At 43.1% G+C, this 9,984-nt stretch overlaps 1 pseudogene; it reads right to left on the bottom strand.

Moving 5' to 3' along the window:
• Positions 1-1,649: 1,649 nt before the first annotated feature.
• LOC111166158 (heterogeneous nuclear ribonucleoproteins A2/B1 pseudogene) lies at positions 1,650-2,675 on the bottom strand (annotated as a pseudogene).
• Between the last annotated feature and the right edge of the window lie 7,309 nt (positions 2,676-9,984).

Raw genomic sequence — 9,984 nt, 5'->3', positions numbered from 1 at the left:
CACATGCCGCGGAGCGGCTGGGCCCGTGAGCCATGGCTGCTGGGCCTGCGCGTCCGGGGCCTGTGCTCCACAATGGGAGAGGCCACAACAGTGAGAGGCCCGCGTACCGGTAAAAAAAAAAAAAAAAAAATAAGGGAAGCTCTGACACATGCTGCAACATGAATGAAACCTTGAAAATATGCTGAGGAAAAAAGCCAGACACAAAAGACCAATATTGTATGATTTCATTTAGGTATATAAAATGTCAAGACTAGGTAAATCCAAATACAGAAAAAAAAATTTTTTTTAAGAATTTTTTTGGCCATGCCTCGCAGCTTCTGGGATCTTAGTTCCCCCACCAGGGATTGAACCCAGGCCCTCAGCAGTGAAACTGCAGAGTCCTAACCACTGGAATGCCAGGGAATTCACAGACAGAAAGTTGTTTTTTTTTTTTGTGACACGACAGTGACAGGCCCACGTACCACAAAAAAAAAAAAAAAAACTTTCAGCGGCCATGGCTCACGGGCCCAGCCACTCCGCGGCATGTGGGATCCTCCCGGACCGGGGCATGAACCCGTGTCCCCTGCATCGGCAGGTGGACTCTCAACCAGTGCACCACCAGGGAAGCCTTTCCCTTACTTTTTATGACTATTATTCTCATCCTATGTACAGGTTACACTTAGTTTATCCATTCAGCCACTGATGGACATTCGGGACATTTCCACCTTTTGGCTATTGTGAATAGTGCTGCAACCAGCATTCACGTACACATATTTGAGCATCTGTTTCAGTATAGGCAGGAGTGGAAATGTTGGCTCACAGGGTTAATTTCATGTTTAACTTTTTGAGGAACCACCAAGCTCTTACCCACAGTGCCTGCACCATTTTACATTCCCACCAGCAGTGTACAGTGTTCTAATTTCTCCATATCCTTGACAACACTTCTTTTTTTTTCCTTTAGAATTATTTTATTAAATCATAAATGTACAACAGCTTCTTAACTCTACAGACACACTTAAATTTTTTTAAAGAAAAAATGTTATGTCTTATTACACCATGATCCTGGCTAATAGCGTTTCAAAACTTTGAGAAAAATCTTAAAAAAGCTTTTACATGTCACCTGAAACTTACAAATTTAACATTATCAAAGAAGGAATGCTTCTACACTTACAAAGACCGCTAGAAAGAAACAACAAATAAAAAGCTAAGAGGGCTTCCCTGGTGGCACAGTGGTTGAGAGTCCCCCTGCCGATGCAGGGGACGTGGGTTCATGCCCCGGTCTGGGAGGATCCCACATGCCGCGGAGCGGCTGGGCCCGTGAGCCATGGCCGCTGAGCCTGCGCGTCCAGAGCCTGTGCTCCGCAACGGGAGAGGCCACAACAGTGAGAGGCCCACAAAAAAAAAAAGCTAATAAACTGTCTCAAAGGCACTTTTTTTTTTTTTTTACAATCCTTCCTCCACAGTAATGTTATTAAATAATCCAATCCATTCACAGAATGGCTCTCTGCATCTGCTCTGGTGTCTTCTGCCATATTACTGCATATTTATGCATGACTGAGATAAGAGTTTCCTTAACATTGTTATTTCCATAACCTGAAGCTGTTCTGTTACCTCTGGGCTCTCATCCTCTCATATTTATACGGTGAAGCCCATGGTAAATAGGAAGAAGATCAATATCGGCTTCTCCCTCCATAACCCCCACTTCCTTCACTGCTTCCTGGACCATAGTTTCCTTCACCATATGGTCCCCCCCATGTTCCTGCTACCACCAAAGTTTCCACTCCATTGGACCGTAGTTAGAAGGTTGCTGGTTATAATTTCCAAAATCATTGCCATTTCCACTTCCACAATTTCTTCCTCCATAGATGCCATAACCACCCCAGGAGCTCCCACCCTGGTTGCCAGATCCAGAACCTCTACTACCATATCCTCCTCCTCCATAACCTGGGCCACCTCCAAAATTGCCACCTCCAGGCCCTCCTCCACGCCCAGGATACCCATCTCTAAATCCAGGACCACTTCCATATCCATCAGGTCCTCCTCTTAAGTTACTTCCTGGTCCTGGTCCTGGTCCAAAATTGCCACCAGCACCGTGAGAATCTCCAAACCAAAGTGGTCTCCTCTTCCACTTCTAGAACTTTGGACTTCCTGCATTTCTTGTCTAGACAAAGCCTTTCTTACTTCTGCATTATGACCATTGATGGTATGGTATTTCTGCAACACAGTCTTATCCACAGGATCATGCTCATCAAAAGTAACAAACCCAAAGCCTCTTTTCCTTCCAGACTGCCTATCAGTAATTATCTCAATGGTATCAATTTGTCCGTATGCCTCAAAGTAATCTCTAAGATAATGTTCCTCAGCATCTTCTTTAATTCCACCTACAAATAGCTTCTTCACAGTGACATGAGCCCCTGGCTTCCCAGATTCCTCCTTTGCAAACAGCATGTTTTGGCTCAACCGCTCTCCCATCAGTTGAACTAGGTCTGGCAGCCATGGCAGCATCGATCTCAGCCATGGATGAAAAAGTTACAAAACCAAATCCTCATGATCTTTTGCTTGCAGGATCCCTCATTACCACACAATCTGTAAGTTTTCCCCCATTGTTCGCAGTAGTTCTTCAAACTTTCTTCTGTAGTTTCAAAGCTCAGGCCACCAATAAAGAGTTTACGGATTTGTTCCTTTTCTCTCTCCATCGCAGACTCAGTCGCTTCAGCCCGATTTCCCGCAGCCGAGCGAGATGAGAGAGATCTCCGCGGACGAACACGAACCGGACTCGTCCCCGCGCTGTAGTCAGAACTGCCGCTGCTCTAGGAGCACCTCCACTCTCTGGACCCGGCGCTACTGCTACTGCCGCTAGAGCCGCCGCGCTGCTTTTCTCCTCGACAACACTTCTGGCCATGATTCTAGCCATCCTAGTAGGTGCAAAGTGGTTATCTCATGTGGTTTTGACATGCATTTTCCTGATGATTAGCGACGTGGAGAAAATTTTCATCTGTTTATTGGCCATTTGTTTATCACTCTTGGACAAAAGTCTATTCAACTTCTTTCCCATTTTTTAACTGGGTTGTTTGCATTTTTATTATTGATGGCTGTTTAATGTGTTCTGGATAATAAAACCTTATCGCATGTATGATTCCCAATATGTTCTCCCATTCTGTGGGGTGTCTTTTCACTCTCTTGATAGTGTCCTTGGATGCACAAAAGATTTTACTTTTGATAAGGTCCAGTTTATCTATTTGTTTCTTGTGTTGCTAGTGCCTGTATTCCTGTCTTACTGGTTGTTTGGCCTGAGGCGTTCAGCACTGGAGTTTGCAGGCAGTTGGATAGAGCCAGGTGTTGGTGCTGAGATGAGGACCTCCGGGAGGCCTCACTCCGATTAATATTCCCTGGGGTCTGAGGTTCTCTGTTAGTCCAGCGGTTTGGACTCGGAGCTCCCACCACAGGAGCTCGGGCCTGACCTCCGGCCTGGGGACCAAGGTCCCTGCAAGCTGCGTGGTGTGGCAAAAAAAAAAAAAAAAGAAAGAAAGAAAAAAGGAAGCAGTACAATATCAAAGAACAAAATAAAATTAGAAAGATGAAAAATATATTAAGTAAAATAAAAATATAATTGAAACAACCAGTCGCTGGGGGTTCCTCCCATCCCCTTAGGTGTCTGTGGTCCCCCACTGGTGCCTGGTAGGTGCCCTAGTTGTGCAGATACGCGAATTCCGCGTCTTCCTAGTCCGCCATTTTCCCTACATGAAGTTTTAAGTGATAATTGTTTTATGCTAGATCTATTTAGAATAGCTTACCAATTTTGAGGGGGTAATTTACACCCTTAGAGTTTGCTACGTTAAATTGAATGATGGGAATTCATTGAATGTCTACGTCTTTTCTGAGTAAGATAAAATACTGAAACACTAGTTATTCAATACTAAACAAGTCTAAGTTTACCTACTTTTGCCTTATTACAGAAAACAAAAGATATTTGGATCTATTAATAAGATACTTTTTACTGAATTGGAAAAGAAATATTGGTATAACAAACAGTTCACAATTGCTTACTTCTTAGTTTCATTATAAATTAAGGTCTCTAAAACTACTAAGATTAATAAGGAAGACATCCTTGTATGCAAGAAAATTAAAAGAAAAATGTATAAGGAATGGGAATGCATTTTATTAAGGGAAAATGAAGTGACTTTGTCCTAAAGCTACTTATTTCTAAATGGGAAAGAAAACAAAGGACAGGTAAAATAGACATAGAAAGTTGTAAAAGTTTTGTGAAAAAAAGGAATCTTTAGAAAGGATTTTTTTGAGTCATCAGGACTGGCTAAAATTGGAATAAATTTAGGTGAACAAGTTTTAATATGACAAGTAAGTTAGTGCAAAAGTAAAAATTGGTTCTGTTAAAAGAACGAATTTTTTTTTCTAGTGGTCTGCTCGTGATAATAAGAGACTATAAAAGGTGGACATGTTTTGTCAAAATAACCACTATGTTCAGTGTTGTCTTTACGAGTTCTTTTGTTTTAGGTACCTCTTGTAGCTTTAATTTTCTATTAGCCTTTTGTAATGAATTTTTAAGAAAAATTTTTTTGACTTTTGGAGGCCCCTACATGCCAATTAATCCCATTCTGTTTGTTTCACATGGAAGCCCTCACTTTTAAGTGCACTTTGTTTTTAATTCTTAAAATTTTTTATTATTTAAAAAATTTTTATTAAGTGCACTTCTTTTTTTTTTGCAGTACGCGGCCTCTCACCGTCGTGGCCTCTCCCGTTGCGGAGCACGGGGTCCAGACACGCAGGCCCAGCGGCCATGGCTCATGGGCCCAGCTGCTCCGCGGCATGTGGGATCTTCCCGGACCGGGGCATGAACCCGTGTCCCCTGCATCGGCAGGCGGACTCTCAACCACTGCGCCACCAGGGAAGCCCAAGTGCACTTCTTAAATGATCTTATCTAATTGGAATATTCCTTATAACAACCATTGTAACGCTAGGTTTTAATTTCCCTGAGGAATGGCAGCAGTTTGGTAGGACCCTAGCTGCAAATGGAGATTAATATACATTTCTGTTTGGCCATATTTTGGGGCTCCCAAGCCATGTTCTCAAGACACAAAATTTGTAGGTTGTTGTCAGTAAGATTTTGCCATTTTTACAGATATTTATAGCTTCTGGGACCACAATTCCTAACAGGTGTACTGGAAGGTGGCATGCTTATTAACCATGTGGATTTAAGGATCTTATTTATTTATGTATGTATGTACCTTTCTTTCCTCCCTCCCTCCCTCCCTCTATTTATTTCTTATACTTTCGGTCACTTGGAGTCAAACTAATACCTAAAAGGGACATGCCACTCAGTTGGAAACTGTGGTAGTTTACAATGTACTACACTGCATAGAAATTTTCTTGAGTTTGGCAAGGGACCTTGTACCATTCCAACCCATTCTGTGACCAACTTATCCCAACATGGGAGTCTTTGAGTTAGGTGGCAAGTGTTCTAACAGTTCTTAAATTCTTGATCTGTGACCACCAAGTTTTGTGGCTTTTTGGTTTCTGAGATCCATGTTAGCAGTAGCCTTTATCTATACAAAACAAGATAAACATGTTCACCAAAACAAACCAGCAGCAACCAAGACACACTGCTGCAGAAGTCCATGTACACCACAGGTAACTCCCAGCATGGGGGACTTCCCTGGCAGTCCAATGGTTAGGACCCTGCACTTTCACTGCAGGGGGCACAGGTCCAATCCCTGGTCAGGAACTAGGATCCAGCATGCCTCAGGGCATGGCCAAATTTTAAAAAAAATCCCAGCATGGACTAAATAAGGAGACTCCAGCAAATGGGGTCAATAGACTGGAACTGGGGAAAGGACTGTAACAGCAACCCCAGTAAAGGGGAAATGCAGGGTGCAACTTGTGAAAGGGATTCCAAACAAGCAGGAGATTGCAGACTGAACTAAGAACTAGGGACTAGGGTTCTGGATGGAACCATCTTCCAGCTCAAGCTGACCCACTAAACCCTTGACTGGAAAGTCAATTCGATTGGGAGTACAACAGACAGCAGAGCTCAGAAATGAGAGGAACTTATCCACAACCCTCAGAAATGGTGAGAAAGACAGTGAACTCGAAAAAAGGTTTGCTGGTACGATGGCTGTGTGTGTGTTTTTTTAAATTAATTATTTTTTGGCTGTGCTGCATGGCACACGGCATGTGGGATCTCAGTTCCCTGGGATGAACCTGTGCCCCCTGCGGTGGAAGTGCAGAGTCTTAACCACTGGACCACCAGGGAAGTCCCCCATGCCTCTGTTTCTGGTCATCTCTGAATACCGTTGGAAAGTCCTTTGATCCCACTGCTGCCACCAAATCTGTTAAATAGCAAAAATTCACTGAGTAAATTTAAAGATCAAATTGGCTTTATTGAACAATTGATGAACTGGGCAGTGTCCCATCTGGTAAGTAGAAAGGCGCACCACTGAGCTTCAGAATAGGAAAGGTTTTCAAAAGTGGAAAGGAAATTATTAGCAAAGAATGCATGGTTTCAGGCAATGCCGCCCTCCTAAGGGGGATGGAGGGGGCCTATCAAGGGGATTACCTCACTAGTGCTGAGCAGGAAAACCCAGATCGACTGGTTAAAGGTCACACTCCTGGGAAAGACTGAAAGTGCAATTTGGCTAGGTAGTAAGTTTTGGCTTGCTGACATGGGATTCAGCACAAGTGACTACATTTTGGGCCCGATGTCTCCTTTTTTTTTAACACATGATGTCATAATCCATACAAGACAGGGAGGCTGCTGTCACACCCCCCACATCCCACTTGGGTTTATGCCCCATCAGAAGCCCCACCCTGCCCTCTCACAGTTACCAATATCCCAAACTTTTAAAAATCATTTCCTTTCATTTACTTTTAGTTTCATCAACAATTTTTCCTGTTTTATATTGCATGTAAATAGAGTCAAATGGTATGTATCATTTTATATCGTGTCTTTTTTTTTTAAATATCAGCTTTAACAGTCCACTTTTTAAATTTTATTTATTTTTTAATTTTAGCTGTGCTGGGTCATCATTATGGCGCAAGGGCTTCTCTAGATGTGGCATTCGGACTTAGCTGCCCCTTGGCATGTGGGATCTTAGTTCCCCAACCAGGGATCGAACCCGTGTCCCCTGCATTGGAAGGTGGATTCTTAACCACTGGACCACCAGGGAGGTCCCTATCAAGTGTCTTTTATTCAAAAATGTTTTGCCGTCCACAGCTTGGTAATTTATGCACTTTTATTAATCTATTTTTATGCTTGTAGGACTATACCATTTTCATGTAATGATTCAACTGTTAGGAGCTTTTTCCCCCCACATTTTTGCCATTGGGACCAATGTTTGTAATAACATTCTCTTACAATATGTTTTTATTTTTTTTAATTTATTTTTACTTTTATTTTTTGGCCACACCACGGGGCATGTGGGATCTTAGTTCCCAGACCAGGGATCGAACCCACACCCCCTTGCAGTAGAAGCTCAGTCTTAAGCACTGGACCGCCAGGGAAGTCCCTAAAATATTTTTTAAATTGTAATAAAATCTAATAAAATTCTCATAAGTTTATCTTCTGCCTTAGTATGCCCTGATCTCATCTTCATCTCAGCACACTCCAAGTTCAACTCCTTACACTCCACCAATATTCTTCTCCATTGCCCACGACCTACATGTCAGTTAATGGCAATACCATCATGCCAGTTTTTCCTGCACAAAATAATAGAGCCACTCTTGAATCTTCCTCTCACCCCACCTTCAAGCCATCAAGAAATTCTGATGGCTCTTACTTCAAATTACATCCGGGCTCTAACCTGGCACATCATTGTCACTGCTACCAACCCCATCTGATCCACCACCTTAAGTGACAACATCCTAGAGTCTATTCTCAAGGTAACACAGGAACTTTGTAAAGCCGCCTCATCTCACTTTTAGGCTCTATGTCACTCATGGCCAATGTCAGTGCACCACAGCAGGTCAGTGCATCAGGACATGATGTGCCTACCCACCGCCATTGCTCTCCTCTCACCTCTGCTGTTCTTGCCACCAGCTCACTCTGCTCCAGAAACACTGGCCTCTGGCTGTCCTTCAAATATCCAAGGCCCACACCCTCCTTAGGAACTACATTAGTCTGCTTGGGCTGCCCTAACAAAGCACCGGAGACATGGTGGTTTAAACAACAGAAACTTATTTTCTCACAGTTTAGGAGGCTGGCCGTATGAAATGAAGTGATCAGCAGGGCTGGCTACTTCTGGAGGCTCTGAGGAGGAACCTGTTCTAGGCATATCTTCTAGCTTCTGGAGGTTGCCAACAATCCTTCGCATGACTTGGCTTGTACAGAGATCACACCAATCTCTTCTCTGTCTTTACATGGTGAAGACATGTCTGTCTCCTGTGCAGGTCTCTGTGCCCAAATTTCCCTCTTTTTATAAGGATACACATCATTGGATTAGGACCAACACCAATCCAATATGACCACATCCTGATTACATCTGCAAAGACCTTATTCCAAATCAGGTTGTGTCAGTGATTCCAGGTGGACATGAAATCGGTGGTGGGGCAGGGGAGGACACACTACTTAAGTCAGTATATGTATATGTATTTTATGTGGGGGGCTGTGCCGTGTGGCACGAGGGATCTTAGTTCCCTGACCAGGGATCGAGCCCGTGCCCGTTGCATTGGGAGCGTGAAGTCTTAACCACTGGACCAGCAGGGAAGTCCCATACATTTGTATATATTTTAATAATCCATTTAGGTATCAACTTCCAGTGTTATCTGAAATAGTTAGTTTACTCTTCCGCTATAATATTCCCTGGAATAAATGAATGAATGAAACTTCCATCTCCATATCCCTCTCGTCCCCATTGTGCTACACTTCTTGGTACTACTGTGAAAGGTCAATGAAATCTAAAGGTAGATATGTTTCTGCTGAATTGTTGTTTCACTGAGGGTAAGGCTGGGAGGTATGTTTCCCAGGATCCCCGTCTTTACGATTCCAGGTTACAATTCACCAACAGCTTAACTCATATGAGATTTGGAAGGCACCAGTGAAGAAATCATTCCTCCCAGGGTTTGGAACCACCATATACAGACAGACCAGTGCACAGGGGCTTCTGGGGCAACCAGGTAGAAGCTCGTGATCACCAGCCAGGTCAATCAAGTAAGTAATCAAACCAGATGCCAACTTTTTCTCTTCCATTTTCTAGGGGTCCTGGCTTCCACACGTAACCTCTATAAACCCCCATCATGGATCAGATTCTGTAGCCAGAAATCCACAGGGTTGGGTTCATCAAACATGTCTGATTGGGACTGCTCCACATGGGCAGAGCCAGAAGTCAAAAAACGGTGCTGGAACTCAGGCTCACCAGGTTGCCATGCATCTCTGTCTCCTGATGGTACAGAAGCCTGAGAATCATGGTTTCCACACTTCTGCTTTCCAGACCTCATGCTTCTTCCTCATCTTAAGAACTTTAACTCAGAACCACTAACAGAAGGACTCTGGATATACAGTTTCCCACCTTACCCAAGCTGACAACACAATTCAGTAGAACCGTCTGGACAGGAGCTTTCATCTTCATGCCAGCAAGTTGCACTTCTTAACTCAATTATCATGTCCGATTTCCAACCAAGATCATGGACATGAACAGAGGCCAAATTACAAACATAATCAGATGAGAATGTTATTTTCCAAGACCTTCTACAATTACTAATTTCTGTGAGAAACAAAGATATGGTATCTGCTAGCAACAAACAACTTGGAAGACACACCTTTCAGTAATGAAGGTGCAAGGGGAGGGTAAATATTGAGTCAGAAAATTCCAGTATCTGTAACAGTGGACCAGGAAAGACATTTCAACTATACAGACCTCATATCATGATCACATATTAGGAAGATAATGCAAAGTAAGAATCAAAAGCTTTTCACCTAAAAACTATACCAAGTTACACATGAAAAAAAACCAAAAACTGAAAACCATTTATCACCCCTGGGTTCAAAAGACATCA

This window comes from Delphinapterus leucas, unplaced genomic scaffold, assembly GCF_059928025.1.
Source record: "Delphinapterus leucas isolate spDelLeu-1000000601 "Yukka" unplaced genomic scaffold, BTC_Dleu_Yukka2 spDelLeu_asBTCV2_sq25, whole genome shotgun sequence".
Classification (NCBI taxonomy): Eukaryota; Metazoa; Chordata; class Mammalia; order Artiodactyla; family Monodontidae; genus Delphinapterus; species Delphinapterus leucas.
The sequence above is the reverse complement of the archived record's forward strand: the minus strand, read 5'-3'. Positions and strand labels throughout refer to the sequence as shown.